General features: G+C 36.7%; 1 long non-coding RNA gene across 1 annotated transcript in view; it reads left to right on the top strand.

The window, feature by feature from the left end:
* The first annotated feature begins 898 nt into the window (after positions 1–898).
* The window catches only part of LOC135740160 (uncharacterized), a 58,047-nt gene continuing 42,990 nt past the window's right edge, over positions 899–15,955 (top strand). The window contains exon 1 of the long non-coding RNA XR_010529160.2: positions 899–1,031. This is a non-coding gene — a long non-coding RNA (uncharacterized lncRNA). The remainder of the gene's footprint in view (positions 1,032–15,955) is intronic.

Genomic DNA, 15,955 nt, shown 5'->3' with positions numbered 1-15,955 from the left:
GAATATTCATTTTATTCACATGTGCAGGTTTGAGTGCAGCTTACACACATACTGATAAATAAAGTTTTGTATTTAAATAGTGACTTTGTTTAAATATGCACAATGCAAAGCTCTCATTTATGAATGGTTAGCGAATACAGCGCAGGTTTAGGGAAATTGTTTCGTGCATCTGTCCCATGCAAGTCGTCATTGTCTGCTAAAATAATGACCACGGAGACACCAGACGTATGTGTTGTTCTTACGCACGAATTCGTGCTCCGTATGTGGTTAAACCTCGATTCCGCTGCACTCCAGGTGTGCGGTTGAACGCCCGCCTCCCGGTGAGTGACAGTTTGACAATAATGATGCCGGAAAGGAGGGGTGTGAGATCCACAGGCCACACAGAATTAACAGAGTAAAGAATGCCCTACTCACTACATAGTAATTATGGAGCTCACCGGGGGGCTCTGAGGAGAAAGGAAGGCGAAAGAAAAGAGGAAAAACTATACAAACTATACAATGCAGATTGGGAGATTCATTAAGACTTTCTCATTAGAGCCCCATTACCTTTGAAACTCTAACAAAGCCACAGAGGTGCCATTAGGAGGAGAATAGTGTCTGGAACAATTTTAGTCAGCTTTTCACGAGAACAACTAATGGCTCCTTTTAAATGTCTCGCAAATTGTGGGCATCTTTTGAAAGGGTGCGTGTTGTTTTACAGCTCAAATGCGTTGATGCAAGTGTATTTTAAGCATATTTGCTAATTTTTGTTTTTGGAGGGCAAAACAGGAATGTACAGTGTTTTGCACAGTAGATGTTTTCTTAAGCGAAATCCTGGTCTGTTTGCGTCTCTGTGTATGTGAGATTTGAAAGGGCTGGAAGTCGCACTTAATATTTCTGGTCTCTTGTTCACAGTCCAAAGCCAGAAGACCTTCTGAAGGCTCAGGTGGAAGATCTGAAGAAACAACTCAAGGCCAAGAGCAGGATTATTCAAAGTCTGAAAGAGGAAATTAACAGTCCTTTGTTCCAGCGCGCACAAAAGAGGAATTGAGGTACGGGGATGGCAAAATCCCCTTTTCCCGTTATGTATGATTATATTGAAACAATTTTGAGATGCTTTTGATTTTTTTATAATATTGCTCACCGATTGAGCTCTAAGCGTTACGTGTGTTGTGTATTAGATGGTGCTCTTGTTCTGCGACAAAAGGCAAATATTGTAAGCCCTGAAGGCTCTGTAATATGGCATCTCAGCTGAGACTGGCTTTTACTGCCTCCCCTACCCCTCCATTTGAGGTGTCACCAAATTAAAACCACTGCTGTTTTATTGTCTGTGGGTTTGGCTTGACAAATTGATGGTTGTGGTTATCCTAAATATAAACAGGGTGTTTGTCATAAATGGTACAGCCAGCAATAATGAGTTTATGCACTTCAGGTAATATTTTTAGATTACTGTAATTATATTGTAATTTGTGCCATTTTTGGTGATTTATACAAATGGGTATGTTTTATGAATAAACAGTCTAACATTCTTTTTACACACTGTAAATTTTTAAATATTTTATGTTACTTTAACTTTTAAACTTGATCTTTTAAGTTATGTTTTAGTTAAGTTATAGACCAATTTCGAGTAGACGTCACAGTTACGTCACTGCAAGCTGCGCGCGCAATGTGGTTGCAGAAAAACTGTGGAAATGAATTAGAGACGAGTGACACGAGCAAGATAACTCACTAGAAAATGTCCTGTCAGAATAGGAATGCCAAAAAAGATGGCTTTCATTTTTATAGAATACCATCGTCGAAGACACCATTTGAAGATAAATGTATGGGTTTATGTTTGCAATAAGCTCTTAAACGGACAGACTGGAGCGATGAAATCATCTGGAAATCTATTAATAATTAGAAAAGAGAAGATGTCCGGTGTTCTGTCGAAGTCTGTTCCCTCTATGTGTTTCTTATAATAGTTATGTTTATAATTTATTTAGAATAAATGCTTTTTTTATACTGAAAAAGCAATGATATCAACATTTTTTATATTTCACAATTTTTTTTTGTTTTCTATTATTTCTTTTTATTTCCTTATATCTTAGCTTATGTCTTCTTCCTGTTTTTTTCTAAAATGTTAATTTATTTTATTATATTTCTATGTTTACATACTTCATAAATATATAAATATAGCACACACACACACACACGATGTAAAGTGTTATTTATATATAAACAGGCCTTTTTAATTTGTGTGTAAACATAATACCTTTATAACAGTTTTAGAACAAACACGTAGGCTATAAATATAAGGAAGAAATAATAGAAAGCAGGAAAATTATGAAATATTTAATAAACGTTATTATATAGAATACATGAGAGTATTGCTCTTATATGTACTTTAGCGATTCAGACTGTAAAAATAATTGATTTAGCAAAAAAGAACAATACATATACATTACATACATGCATATCAGTAGCCAAGCCATTTAAACTTTTTATTTATCAAAAAAAATAAACGTAACGTGATTAAAACGCTATAAGAAACATTCCACTAAAGGGACACATAGGGGAATCAGACTTCGACAGAAAACCGGATCCATAACAATCACGATTTAATGCTAAAACACTTCACAACCCTACTGCTGAGATATCACTTTCTGCAACCAGTTTGGCTCCGCCCACAAAAAACGTCATCTCTGTTTGCAAACATGAAAGTGGTCTATAAGTAGATATTTTTACTTTTCACTAGCCAAAACTTAAAATAGTAGGTTGAATTGACTTGCAAAACAGTGTAGTCACTATTTGCTATTTTTGCTAAGTTGCTGGGCACAGCTTGAAAGATGAAAAATGGCAACTTGTTAACAGAAATATGTTCTGTCTGATTTGTTTAAATGTCTTTTTCTCTTTGTAGTTTTTGCAAAATCTGAAAGATTTTTTTTTTTTTGCAGATTTTTTTCATAAACCTAGTTGTAAAATGTATCATACAAAAAAGAGATTAACATAAATATCAAATCATGGTTTAGTTTAACTTAGTTTACATACCTCAGTGCTAGTTATGTTATATACCATGTCTTGTAGCTTGACAAGTACAATATATATATATATATATATATATATATATATATATAGATATAGATATAGATATAGATATAGATATAGATATATAGATATATATTCACTATGTGAAAATTATGAAGAAAAGCTCTGTCAAATATTCACCTGTGCTGTAATGATCTTCAGTGAAAATACAGTTCCTTAACAGGTGAATGTGTAAAAAGCAAATATAACCATCACCCTTATAACCTTTTGCTGTATCACACAATTACATTAATTTGCAGCACATCCAAAAATTGAAGGTTTTTAATGAGAAACTCACAGCAGGGTCACAGATTGGCTGCTGTACATGAACAATGAATAGACCTCCTTACAATGAACACAATTTGTGGCCAGTACTTAAAAATAACAATCTGACACAGAGTCAGAAATTGAAAAGGTGATATAAACCGGTACGATGAGGAGTGAATTAGCTTATCAGCTTATGAACAATGATTTTGTCAGTTCGGTGTGAACACGCTCTATATACAGTAACTTTCCAGAAGCAAGAGAAAAAGGGTTATTATGATACAGGCAAGAGATATATTAACAGAACCTTTCCTACTGATTTTATTTCATTGCAGAGCCTCTGTCATATATCTTTAATTGAGAATGGATTTATCTTTGTGTTTACAAAAGCAGAGAGATAAACATGGAGACATCACAGTGGGCACGAAGGGAATTATGGTTATGCAACTTCCCTTGACCTCATTGGTCAAAACATGCACAGCTTTGAATAACAGAGACAGAAATTAAATACACTGATCTCAATGATACTCATGTTTTTCTTTTGCATACGACATGGTGCATTTTCTAAATGTATTAATTCAGTAGTCTTTTTACCTTGCTTCAAATATGTCCTTCTTATTTAAGGTTGTTTAAAAGTCAGACAAAACCATGCTGTCATTCATCATAAACATGCAGTGAGATTGGTTAAATGACTTTAAATCAGTGATCAAACGAAGATCAGAAGTTATTTGGTCAGCGCACTGCAAATGATTTGTCGAACGGGCAGAGTATGTGAATCGCACCACGCCTGCCCTTTCATAGAAGACAGGGTCGTGTCTCTTAGCTTAGGGAGTGCTGATAGAGCCGAGCAGATTTGTTTCAGCTGTTAATACCAATCAGGTCAACGCTTTGAATGGATGAGTTTTATTCCCCGAGTGTCCTTGAATGGCAGTAAAACTTTAAAAATGCATTAAAAACAAATTTGTGCGCCACAGGGTTCAAACCAATTGCACGGCTCGTTCGGCCGCGATCCCCGGTGGTGCGTCTGCATTTCAAAATACCACAATTTCACTTGCACCGCTTTACGCTTTTGCAAAGGTGATTTTATTTCTTTACCTTATTTATTTACTTAAAGAGCTAATTTTTGGGAGATACTCCGTATATGGAGCAACGAAGGCCCATGGATCATGAATCCTGCTTACACATTCATATTGCAGCCGAACCTCGCAGATTACTCACACAAGTATTGATTTTCAAGCGCTAGCAGTACCATCTGTCTGCATATTAATATGAAAGTCTCGTCCTTCTCCCCGTGTTTAATTTCTTTATATCTTCATAATTGATTAATGCTCTTTTGTGAGGAATGAAATGAATTATTTATAAACCCAATAGCCTCTGGCTAATGAGAAAATGCTTAATTTCGCTAAACGTGTCTGTGTTGTAGAGCCCCACTGCTGTTGATACTTCAGAAAAACACTCTTGCAACCTTCTGGAATAAGGAGCAAGCTGGCAAGGGCTGGCAACAGGATAATTATGTCTAACCGGCATAATGGTAATGAAAGATTGAAGAGATCTTGTTGAGAAAAAGCACCTGATTGTTAGCATCTGTTTTACAGATTTGATGAATGCATTTTTAATTGTCTCTACTCCCCGACAGCCTCGCTGGCGGAGTCCCATTGAAAACGTGCCAGCTACAGAACGAGGCAAATTAAATGAACAGCACTTATCGTTAACAAGGAGCCTAATTAAATATGCAGATAGGTGCAATAATATCATTAACCTCAGTGGCGCACGGTGGACGAGTGCGCGCTTTCGTATTTTCGTGCTGATCAAAGCGGGCCTGCGGTACGAGTGCTCGTTGGAAATTTGCCAACAAGACGATTCATGTTTGTCGTTGCGTTAATGTCTGCATGTTAATGAACTCGAGGTTTTGCTAATGAGCATATTATGCGGCGAGCATGATATTCACACGTTGTGAATTATCAAAGTAACAGGCGATGACATAGTCTGATGTGTCAAACTGTCAGAACAAATATTTGTCTAGTGTAACGTCGCACGTTTCGGCGCGCACCCGTGCGTTTGCTTGTGCATGGCACCCTTGCGTCGAGTGAAAGTGGAGGGGTGCCGCCTCTACTAATAACCTCATAATGAGACATATTGTAGCGGAGGCGTTTACCCACCGCATCTTGACACCGTGCCAACCGTGATGATGGCTGGCACCCCACACCTGCTATGTTCTGGGGCACAGATGCCCTCTCAAGTGCCAGAAAAACCCCACTTGTGTTTGCTATCGACACTAATGTGCGCACCAGGGAGAGCTAATTGTATTTGCATCTAAATGGGAGTTGTAATTCTCATCAAGCACAGAAGCGGTGGAATAAGAGGCCAAAGCACCGTGTGTCTTCATAAGGCCAAGACACTGTGACAAAGCCTCCAGATTTTAGTGGCACCATGACCATATTTATTCTATTAACCAGCGGCCGGCTTACATTTCTATTTTTGTTCTCTCGAGCAAGCTAGACCAGCCTCTGGTTTTGGATAATGCTTGCCGCAGCTTTAAACATCACCGGTTTTCGTCGTATTGTAGCACGCGTTCAGACGTGAACGTTTCTGTTTTGCTTTCAGCCGGGTCCTGTTTTGACAACTTTGTAGAATTGTTGAGTAAGGTGTATTAGGATGGGATGAACAGTCTGTGGTGCGTGGATGAAGTAATTTAATACGGCTGAAGTGGGCAGTGTTTACGTAAAGATTAAGGGCGAATGGGTCCTAATTGTACGATTTATTTCCTTTAGTTTTGCAGAGTGATTATTATTGCATCTGAATGAAAGAGACTCTGTTCCCGGTCAGAAAAGTGGTAAAAAGCAAGACGTGGAGCCATCTTTGATCCCAACCACAGCATTTGACATTTATTATGAATGTGGGATGAAAAAACAGCTGAGACAAGATGCCTTTGTTGCTTACAGAGGTGGAGAAATCCCATTCCGTGTTCATATAGGAGGAAAGACGACTTTCCACTGCGGCGGCGGACTCATCACGGTTCTTTAAATGTCTTGGCATGGCACATAAAACGCGGTGGGTGAACCACAGGCATCTACTTAAAGAGACAGTGGTATTGAGGGGAACCCCGGCTGAGATTTATGTTTAACAGGAACTGGTCGTGCTTTATGCCAAACATTTCATTTGCAGCGACACTGAAAGTGCAGAGGATAAACGCATGACGTGTTTACTGGGTTTACGGCTTTTCCAATTAAACACATTTGGAAATTGGTTTTGTTTTTATTCTTTTTGCATCGTGTTTTCTTTTGGCTTTGTGTTGACTCGTGATATATAGCTCATGCGGCCTTGTGTCTCGACCACAGGCTGCATGAGTGAGTAAGTCAAGCAAGTGTTATTTGTGGTACGAGTGTAACAGAATTCTTTTATGTTTTATGCGGACGGTTTAGTGTACTGTATGTGTAGCATATTTTATAAATATGTGACCCTAGACCACAAAACCAGTCATAAGGGTCCATTTTTTAAAGTAAAACACCACTGTTTTTCAATATTTTATGTTCTTACCTCAAGAATTAATACATCTCTGTATTTTTTCAATGCATGCCCTTAATCTTTGAACAGCGCGTCGTGAATGTGTTAGCATTTAGCCTAGCCCCATTCATTCCTTAGGATCCAAACAGGGATGAATTTAGAAGCCACCAAACACTTCCATGTTTTTCCTGTTTAAAGACTGTTACATGAGTAGTTACACAAGTAAGTATGGGGGCAAAAAATAAAACTTTTGTTTGGAGCCATAGGAATGAATGAGGCTAGGCTAAATGCTAACACATTCAAGAAGGGCTGTACAAAGAATAAAGTGCATGCATTGAATAAAGATATGTATGTATTAATTCATCTAAGTTGAGGTAAGAACATAATAAAATATTAGGATATGTTAAGATTGGACAACATTTGGCATAAATACAACAATTTCGAAATCTGGAATCTGCAAAAAATAAAATCAATATATTGAGAAAATCGCATTAAAGTTGTTCAAATGAGGTACTTAGTAGGGATGGGACGATTACCTGTTCCACGATAATCACGAGAAAATGCTCTGACGATAAGTATTATCGTTTAAAATTTAATTATCATTACAACCGTGTGTGATTACCGTGATTTTGAAAACTCGCACTAAATCCTGTCCAGCCAGAATCAGTTTGACGCAGGCGCGCACACTGAAAAAAGGATTCATTCAATTTACTCAATTTTTTAAGGTAAGTGGTTGCAATCAATTTAGTTAAGCTACATTTAAACAAAAAAAATTATAAAATAAAATAAAAAACTTTTGTTTAAATGTAGCTTAAATAAATTGATTGCAACCACTTACCTTAAAAAAAAAAAAGTAAACTGAATGAATATTTTTTTCAGTGCATGCAACATACACTGTAAAAAAATTCCGTAGAAATTGCAGCTGGGTTGCCCGTAATTTACCGTAGATTTAAATTTATGTTTTTTACTGGCAACATTTTGTTCAAAGTTAAATAAACAGTAAACGTTTACAAGTCTTTGTCTTTACAGAGTAAAAGTAAAAAAACAGCATCAAGCAAAACATTTTGGGAAACAAAATCTGAAGCAAAAAACAGAAAAAGGTTGATGATGATTTCTGGTTCCCAGAATGCTTTGCATGAGGCTGTTATTGTATAGTTTTATTCTGTAAAGATAAAGACTTTTTAAATTTATTTAACTTTGAACAAACTCTTGCCAGTAAATAACATCAATTTAAATCTACGGTAAATTACCGGCAACCCAGCTGCAATAACATTGTAATTTCTACGGGATTTTTTTACAGTGTAGTTTTTTGCACAAGAAGGCATTTAAGGGATAATGTATTGTATTCATTCACTGTAAACTAATTAGACTGATTTTTTTTTTACCACAGAAATTATTTCAGGGACATAAAATATTAAATTGTGATTTTCAAAAATAAAACAAACAAAAAAAAATTCAGTGTGTGTATCAATTCTTTTTGAACATTTCCATCTCATTTGAACAAAACCATGATAATATTGATGACCGTGATAACTTTGGTCACTATACTGACTTTTGGCATGTATATATGTATGTGTGTATTGTGTTCTTTAAAACATAATTGATGCCTTTAATTTGTGAAATCCAGTCTAAAGTTTCATAATCTAACCTCAGCTTAGTTCATATAAAATATTTTTGAAATGAAGTGAATGATATAAACAAGAGCATTGTGTTATGTGTAGCTCAATGTATTTGACCGTCACTTAGGCCATGTGATACACCATACTGTATCAATTTTCTTTATTTATTTTATTTATTGAGTTTGACATTACTATTGTTGTTTGTAGCTTTGTTCATGTTAAATATCATCGCCATCAATGCATTAAAGGGTTAACTCAAATAATTCTCCCAACAAATAAGTCTCCCATCTCTGAAACCTGTGGTGGCTGTGCTGTCGTTCTCTCCATCATCATAATCCTCGCTCTAAAATCCTCGGGACACTAAAATGCAAAGCAGCAAAAATGAAAGTTAGTTCAAAGTCATTAGAGCATATTAGTCGAGGTAAGCGCGTTCCCAGAGGGCCTCTAAAACACAGCGTGATTAGACGGCGGCTTTCAAAACACTGTTGTTCTCTTGGACGAGAAAAAAGAAAGAGGGAGAGAACGCCAGAGTTATGTCGCCCGTCCCGCTGCGTTCCGCCGCTAAATCTTGAGGAGTTAGCAAGATTTAATCCCATTTTTGCCACCGCGTCCTCACTCTTGGCCACTTTGCATAAGAAGTGTCCATTACGCGCGCTAATGGGGAAATGTGCTTTGAATTGAGCTGGGGGTCTTTGCATGAAACTTTAAAAAGCACACCAACACGCAGCCCTAATGGGAGTACATTGCCATGAAAAGATAATTTATCAGATTCGCTGATTCACCAGTCCTGTGCCCTTGTCTGATTGTGTAAAATGATTTGGCCTCTAATTACAATCCATCGCATCAGAATTGCAAATAGTGGTGTCCATTTGGGATGGGGGACGGTTTTGGGGTAGCGGAGGTATATAATAGATTAACTTTACATCTCGTGCTAGAAGATGAAGTAGCATTCGGCAGAGGTGCATTAGTCTAAATGATTTGCTCTTCTAACGATCCTAATGTCTTTCTTTGATCAGATTATGGGAGTCAGACTTTGATATATTTTACGCATGCCGGTACGTTTGAGTGGTTGACACCTCTTTCTGATTAAAAGTGAGATATTGTTTCTTGTTGATAAAAGACTTTGTCTCTTGATTTGGCAGTTTGAGTCGTGGCGGTTCATGCTGGTCAGTTTTAAGCTTTAAAAGATGTAGATGGATAGCATTGTAATACATAAAGTAATGATTTGTTATAGCAGCAGGTGTTGTTTTTAGAGATATTTTCTAATTCTTAGGTTATGTACTTGGCATATGAGGTGAGAAAAACTAAATTAGACATACAAAGAGACAAACGTTACAGCTCATTTCCTGACTTCACACGCCCGTGGAAAATATAATATATGCTGGTCAACCCAGACAGCATCCCTTGACCACACTCAATTGATCATAGACACCAATTTGGACCCCCAATTAACCGTGAATCTTGCTGGTACAGTGCAAAATACAGGTATTGTAGAGTACATGTCACAGTCAGCTATATCATTTTTAGGTTGTGCTTGTTCCTGTCTGCTATGTGTACTTGTTTCTGATCTTAGCTTTCACTTTTAGCTTGGTAACCATATGTACGAGATGTCCTGGTTCCTTGGACCTAATAAGTCTTTTATACACTATACACATGAATGTTTGAAATCTCTTGTCATAACATTCACTAGCTTACACATGACAGCTGCTATCTGTTGCTGGATATCCATCCTGAATATTTTATAGCCACATCTCCAAACCCAGACAAATCAAAACCAGAAACGCTTTTTTCTTACAGCGTATCAAAACTCACTTCTGAAACTGAAATCGAATGACTAATTTCTGAGTGTGAAGTTGTGCATTTTCAGTTCTTGAGATGAACGATATTTACGTTTTATTAGGCAGGTTTTGAGATCAGTGATTTTGTTTAAAAGCAAGATACTTTGATGTTAAATAAATAAAAAAATATGCTATTTGCAGACATCTCAAATCTGTTCCATGCACGTATATATGGACGTATCTATATGTCTGTCTGTCTATATATATATCTATCTATTTATCTATAGTATGCATAGACATACAGGTGACAATTACATAGAAATTTAATTTGATCTGTTATTATCGTATGTAAGACCGGAGGTCTTTGCATCAGGCGTCTCCCTTATGACCTTGCATGCATGGACAAGGCAGTTCACCATGGTAACCTCGGTTAGTCCATCATCTCGGCCCTCTTCGTGTACTACTTTTATTGGCTGCACGATTGAAATGTCATGCTTGGCCAACAGGGGAGCCTGTAATTTTTAACGCGTGATTAAACCATCCCTGCTATGGAAAACACTGCTGGACCAGACAACAAAATTAAGGAAAGAGAACAGAGCAAATGTGCTGCCGTTTTTTTATGACATGTTTTGCATATCCGGGCATGGGGAAAGTGGCACGATATGTCGCATCAAAGCCCAAACGTGTCAGTGATGTAAGGAAATCAGGTTCGAATGAATATTAATGAGTGTAACAATTACCTCTGGGAAATGTTGTCTGCAGCTTAGCTTTACTAACATACAGCTCACCTTTGGCTTGCTGGCTTCAGAGATGGAAATCCCAGCTTTGGCGGCTGCTATATTTGGATGTCATTTTTTCCCTCTGTCTGTCTCTATCTTTTTATTACTCCGTGTATTTCTCACTTTCTTCTCGCCACTACTTTTTTGATGATGATAGGAACGTGTGAAAGGAAATCTCCGGCTTGCAATATCTGTGGATTCTGGAGCAATGTGCATGTCAAATGGGATACTTTGCAATGCAAACAGCAATATTAACACAGCAAAATAGGGTTTTTATTATTTAGAGGAAATGTCTGGGTAAATTACAACACTATCAAAAGTGTTTGTTTGCATTAACTGAATAAGTCAGTCAGTAATGAAAATTCTTTAACCATTTACTTACCCTCAGGGATAGGTAGGTACGGTAGGTGTGTAGGTTGGTAGGGAATTACATTAATAGATACATAGATTCATAAATAGATACATAGATCAGAGGACTTCAACCTTTTTTAGGGCAATGAACCATTAAAGGGATAGTTCACACAAAAAATGAAAATTATGTTATTAATGACTCACCCTCATGTCATTCCAAACTCATAAGACCTCCGTTCATTTTTGGAAACACAGTTTAAGATGCTTTAGATTTAGTCCGAGAGCTTTCTGACCTTCCATTGAAAATCTATGTATGGTATACTTTTAAATATAAACATAATCAAAGTATTCCATGTGACATCAGTGTGTCAGTAAGAATTTGTTGAAGCATCGAAAATACATTTTGGTCCAAAAATAACAAAAATTACAAAAAGTGACGTGTTGTCAGGTGCGTCCCAGCTTTTTTTGCACCCGAGCTTCGTTTACAGTCTGAGGGAGATGCACGCTGTAAGTTTGAAAAAAAATCTTTGTAAAAATGTCTGAGGATAACACTTCAGCAGCATTGTACGTCAGCAGCGTCACTGTGCATGCGCATTTGCAACAGATGCGGAAGTCAATGCTGAATAAAATACACCAAAATGTATTTTTGATGCTTCAACAAATTCTAACTGAACCACTGATGTCACATGGACTACTTTGATGATGTTTTTATTACCTTTCTGGACATGAGCAGTATACCGTACATAGATTTTCAATGGAGGGTCAGAAAGCTCTCAGACTAAATCTTAAACATCTTAAACTCTGTTTCCAAAGATGAACGGAGGTCATACGAGTTTGGAGCGACATGAGGGTCATTTATGACATTATTTTCATTTTTTGGGTGAACTATTCCTTTAATGGATAGAGAGGAGGAGCAGGGACCCCCGGTACATGTATCAAATCAATTTTTGGATTTAAATACTTTTTATAACAGTTACTTTACAAAGATATTTAAACCATATTTTTTGTATACACAAATACTTTAAATACTACATAACATTTTAAATTTATGTTATGAAGGTTCCCCATTTTAATCAAGTTTAATATCATTTTATGTGGGAACCATCATTTCAATCAAGTTTTTTTTCTATTTCTATTATTAGACTTTTAATGCATTTTTGTTGGATGCCTAATTTCATTCAAAATCATAATTAATTTAAACAATATTTGGAGCCCCCCCCAGTAATGCCATCATGAACCCCCAAGGGCCCCCCGGACCCCCTGTTGAAGACCCATGACATAGATTCATAGATAGATACATAGATAATAACGTACACTTTATTAACAACTTTCTGGCAACTTTCAAGTGCACCACCGCCGACTGGTCCATTGCTTAAAACTGTACGCTATTGAGTAGCAGAGATTAGCTTAGATCCATTGATTGAACTTTAAAAGAACTCTTTGCACACAGAAGAACTCAAAAGGTGACTGGAGTTTAATACACAGCCCTATCGCTCTGAGCTTATACCTACACGTTTCTCCACATTTCTCCACCTTCAGCTTTAGCAAGATTCCCACTTTAATGCTAATGCCAGTATGAGCTTTATATAAGGATTAGAGACTGGTTTCACCTTGAACATTTGACTTGTTTTAAAAACTTTTGACTTACATGGAAAGTAGTACAAATTTGAGTTGCTTGTCGTGGTTTTAGTTGTACTTCCTTTCATAAAAACTATGTTTTGTTTCTGTTTGTTTTGTCATGCTTGACCCAGTCTGAGAAATTAAGTCTGATTTCACATGCATTTCAGTCTTTATATCAAAGTTATATTTTAAAAATTTTTCTTTACATCACCAAGGTTGATTTTATGTAAATCACAAAAAGTGACTTTAGCTGGGTTTTACAGACTGGGTCACATATTTATGCAGGTATATCAAGATTTACATGTTAAACCGCTAATAATATAATTAGCCTCCATAATTTTACAGCTCACATCGAGTGCCAAAACCGCGGTAAGACGGCTGTACATTAAATCGACAATGCTTATTGATTTATCCAATTTTGGATTTGCCTCGTGTTTTGCACATAAACTTATGTCGTTCATATGGGAACGCCGGCATTGATTTTTTTTACTTAAGACCAAACGCTAAAGATTTTTGGATAAGCTTCCTCATTACTTAAGCTTAAATCAATAAGGAAGAGCATCTTTTAATGAACGTGCAGTTTGTACAGCAAACTGCTGAAATGGGCCACCATTCATCTGCTGCCTGGCCAATCGATCATGAAGGTCTTTAAGTGAGGTCCAATTGGTTGACATTGTGGTTTATCCTTCATGTCAAAACTCGCAGGCTTGGGAAGCGTAATCGAAGACGCAACAGGAGTTTCTTCTTTCCAGCTGTTTCAATGCAGCAATGCTTGGTGTAAAAACACGGTCGATGATAGAGGTCTATCTATTCACACATGTTAAAATATATCAAGAATTGGTTTGATTAAAAATAACTCTTTGAGTTCAAATAGTGTATTGTGTCATCTGTTTTGCCTATAATAATAAAGCGTGTGCTTGAGGCTGTGTGTGTATGTGTGTTTATGTTCAGGAGAAGTATCTGATGGTTCAGATCAATGAGAGAAAAGCAGAGATTGACCTCCCAGATGAAACACACACAGCATCTGCCAAAACAGACTAGATGTCCCGCTGTGTGCTTGAGATGTCAGGTACTTTAAATTCACACACATGTGTTTGAATTGTTCATGACAGTCAGGATACAAACACTGTATTTAAACCAGTTAATACATTCAGAGGTACACGCTGATGGATAGCACACCTGCTCCTGCGTTCGATTTTGATCCTGTTTTGCCTCTTCTCTGTCAATGTCATTAAACACAACAAACAAACAAAAAATGGCAGCAACATGCATTTGATCTGTGTGCATAATTGTACATTTTTAAATAGGGTTCATGTTGTTCAGTTGGTAGAGGGCTTGGTAGCTGTTCAAAAGGTAATGGGTTCGATCCCATATTGATTAAAGGTGTAACTGGAAGTCACTTTGGATAAAAGGATCTTCCAAATGCATACATGTAATATTATATAATGTCAAGTTTAATGTTGATTGTTCTGCCTATATACATATTAAAAAATACAATCCTTTCACCCTTAACAGGATTATTATTTATAAAATGCTGAAACTTTATAATCGTAACTTTGTGTAGCACTTTACTATTGCCTCCCTAAGACGAATCATTGTGTTTTTCTTCAGGTCACTTTGGATAAAAGCATCTGCTAAATGCCTAAATGTAAAAGTGCAATGTGATCATTACAGAACGGCACTCTCACATTACAATGAGATCAAATTAATTTTGCTAAATGTTTAACCCTTCATTCCTTCTTATACAGCATTTGATGCTTTTTACTGCAGGAGAAATACCATTGCAAGCTTTTACTCCAAAGGTGTGACAGTTTTAAGGTCATAAATATGGAAACGGCATAAGTTCGCTGCACGGAAAAGAATCAAAGCCTATTGTTGTATGTCCTTTTCTCGTGTAAAGTTTGCTTTAAATGTCACACATTAGCATATGAACTTTTAAATGAGCTTGTTTGCTCAGTAATGCTGGCATGTAAATACTGATATTGAATGCATAGGTTGAATAAGCGAGGTCCGGGTGAGACTTTGGTCTTCCTGATGTTAATTAAGGCACGGCGAGGGATCTTCCCTGTGCTGATGCTGGGGCTATGTGTGGTTCTGCAAAAGTGCTTTTTAACTTACTGTAGATATCCAATAGTTGAAATGGAAATGATCTGTGCTGTCTTGATTTAGGCAGACGTGATTGACAACCATCAATCCCAATATAAAATACTTCATGCATTATTCAGACTTCGAGCTATCCCTTGTTGTTGGAGTGTTTTGTGTGTGTATGTGTGTTTGAGATAGACGGAGTAGACACACAGCATCTGGGGACCAGCAATGGTGAGAGAGAGAGAGAGAGAGAGAGAGAGAGAGAGAGAGAGAGAGAGAGAGAGAGAGAGAGAGAGAGAGAGAGAGAGAGAGAGAGAGAGAGAGAGAGAGAGAGAGAGAGAGAGAGAAAGAGAAAGAGAGAGAGAGACAGCTGTGCACTGGTGGATATGAAAGAAATATGAGTTGATGAGAGATTTCAGTGTGTAAGACACAGTGTGTACAAATGCAAGTTGCACTTTAAAACAACTACTGTTCAGAGTTATTGCTGCTATTGTAGAATTATTATTCTATTATTGTTGTGCTACTGTATAGCTCAGTGGTAGAGCTTTGTGTTAGCTGCGCAAAAGGTCATTGGTTCGAACCCAGGGAACACATGTTGATAAAATGTATACCTTGTAATGCACTCTAAGTCACTTTGGATAAATGCATAAATGTACATTTTTATTATTATTATTAGTAGTAGTAGTAAGTTTATTATTATTATTATTATTATCATTAGTATTATTATTACTAGTAGTAGTAAGTTTATTATTATTATTATGATTATTATTATTATTAGTTGGAGTAGTAGTAGTAGTAGTAAGTTTATTATTACTATTATTATTATTATTATTAATAGTAGTAGTAGTAGTAGTAGTAGTAGTAGTAAGTTTATTATTATTATTATTATTATTATTATTATTATTAGTAG

Source organism: Paramisgurnus dabryanus, chromosome 22 (assembly GCF_030506205.2).
Source record: "Paramisgurnus dabryanus chromosome 22, PD_genome_1.1, whole genome shotgun sequence".
NCBI lineage: Eukaryota > Metazoa > Chordata > Actinopteri > Cypriniformes > Cobitidae > Paramisgurnus > Paramisgurnus dabryanus.
This window is presented reverse-complemented; position numbering and strand designations above follow the sequence as displayed.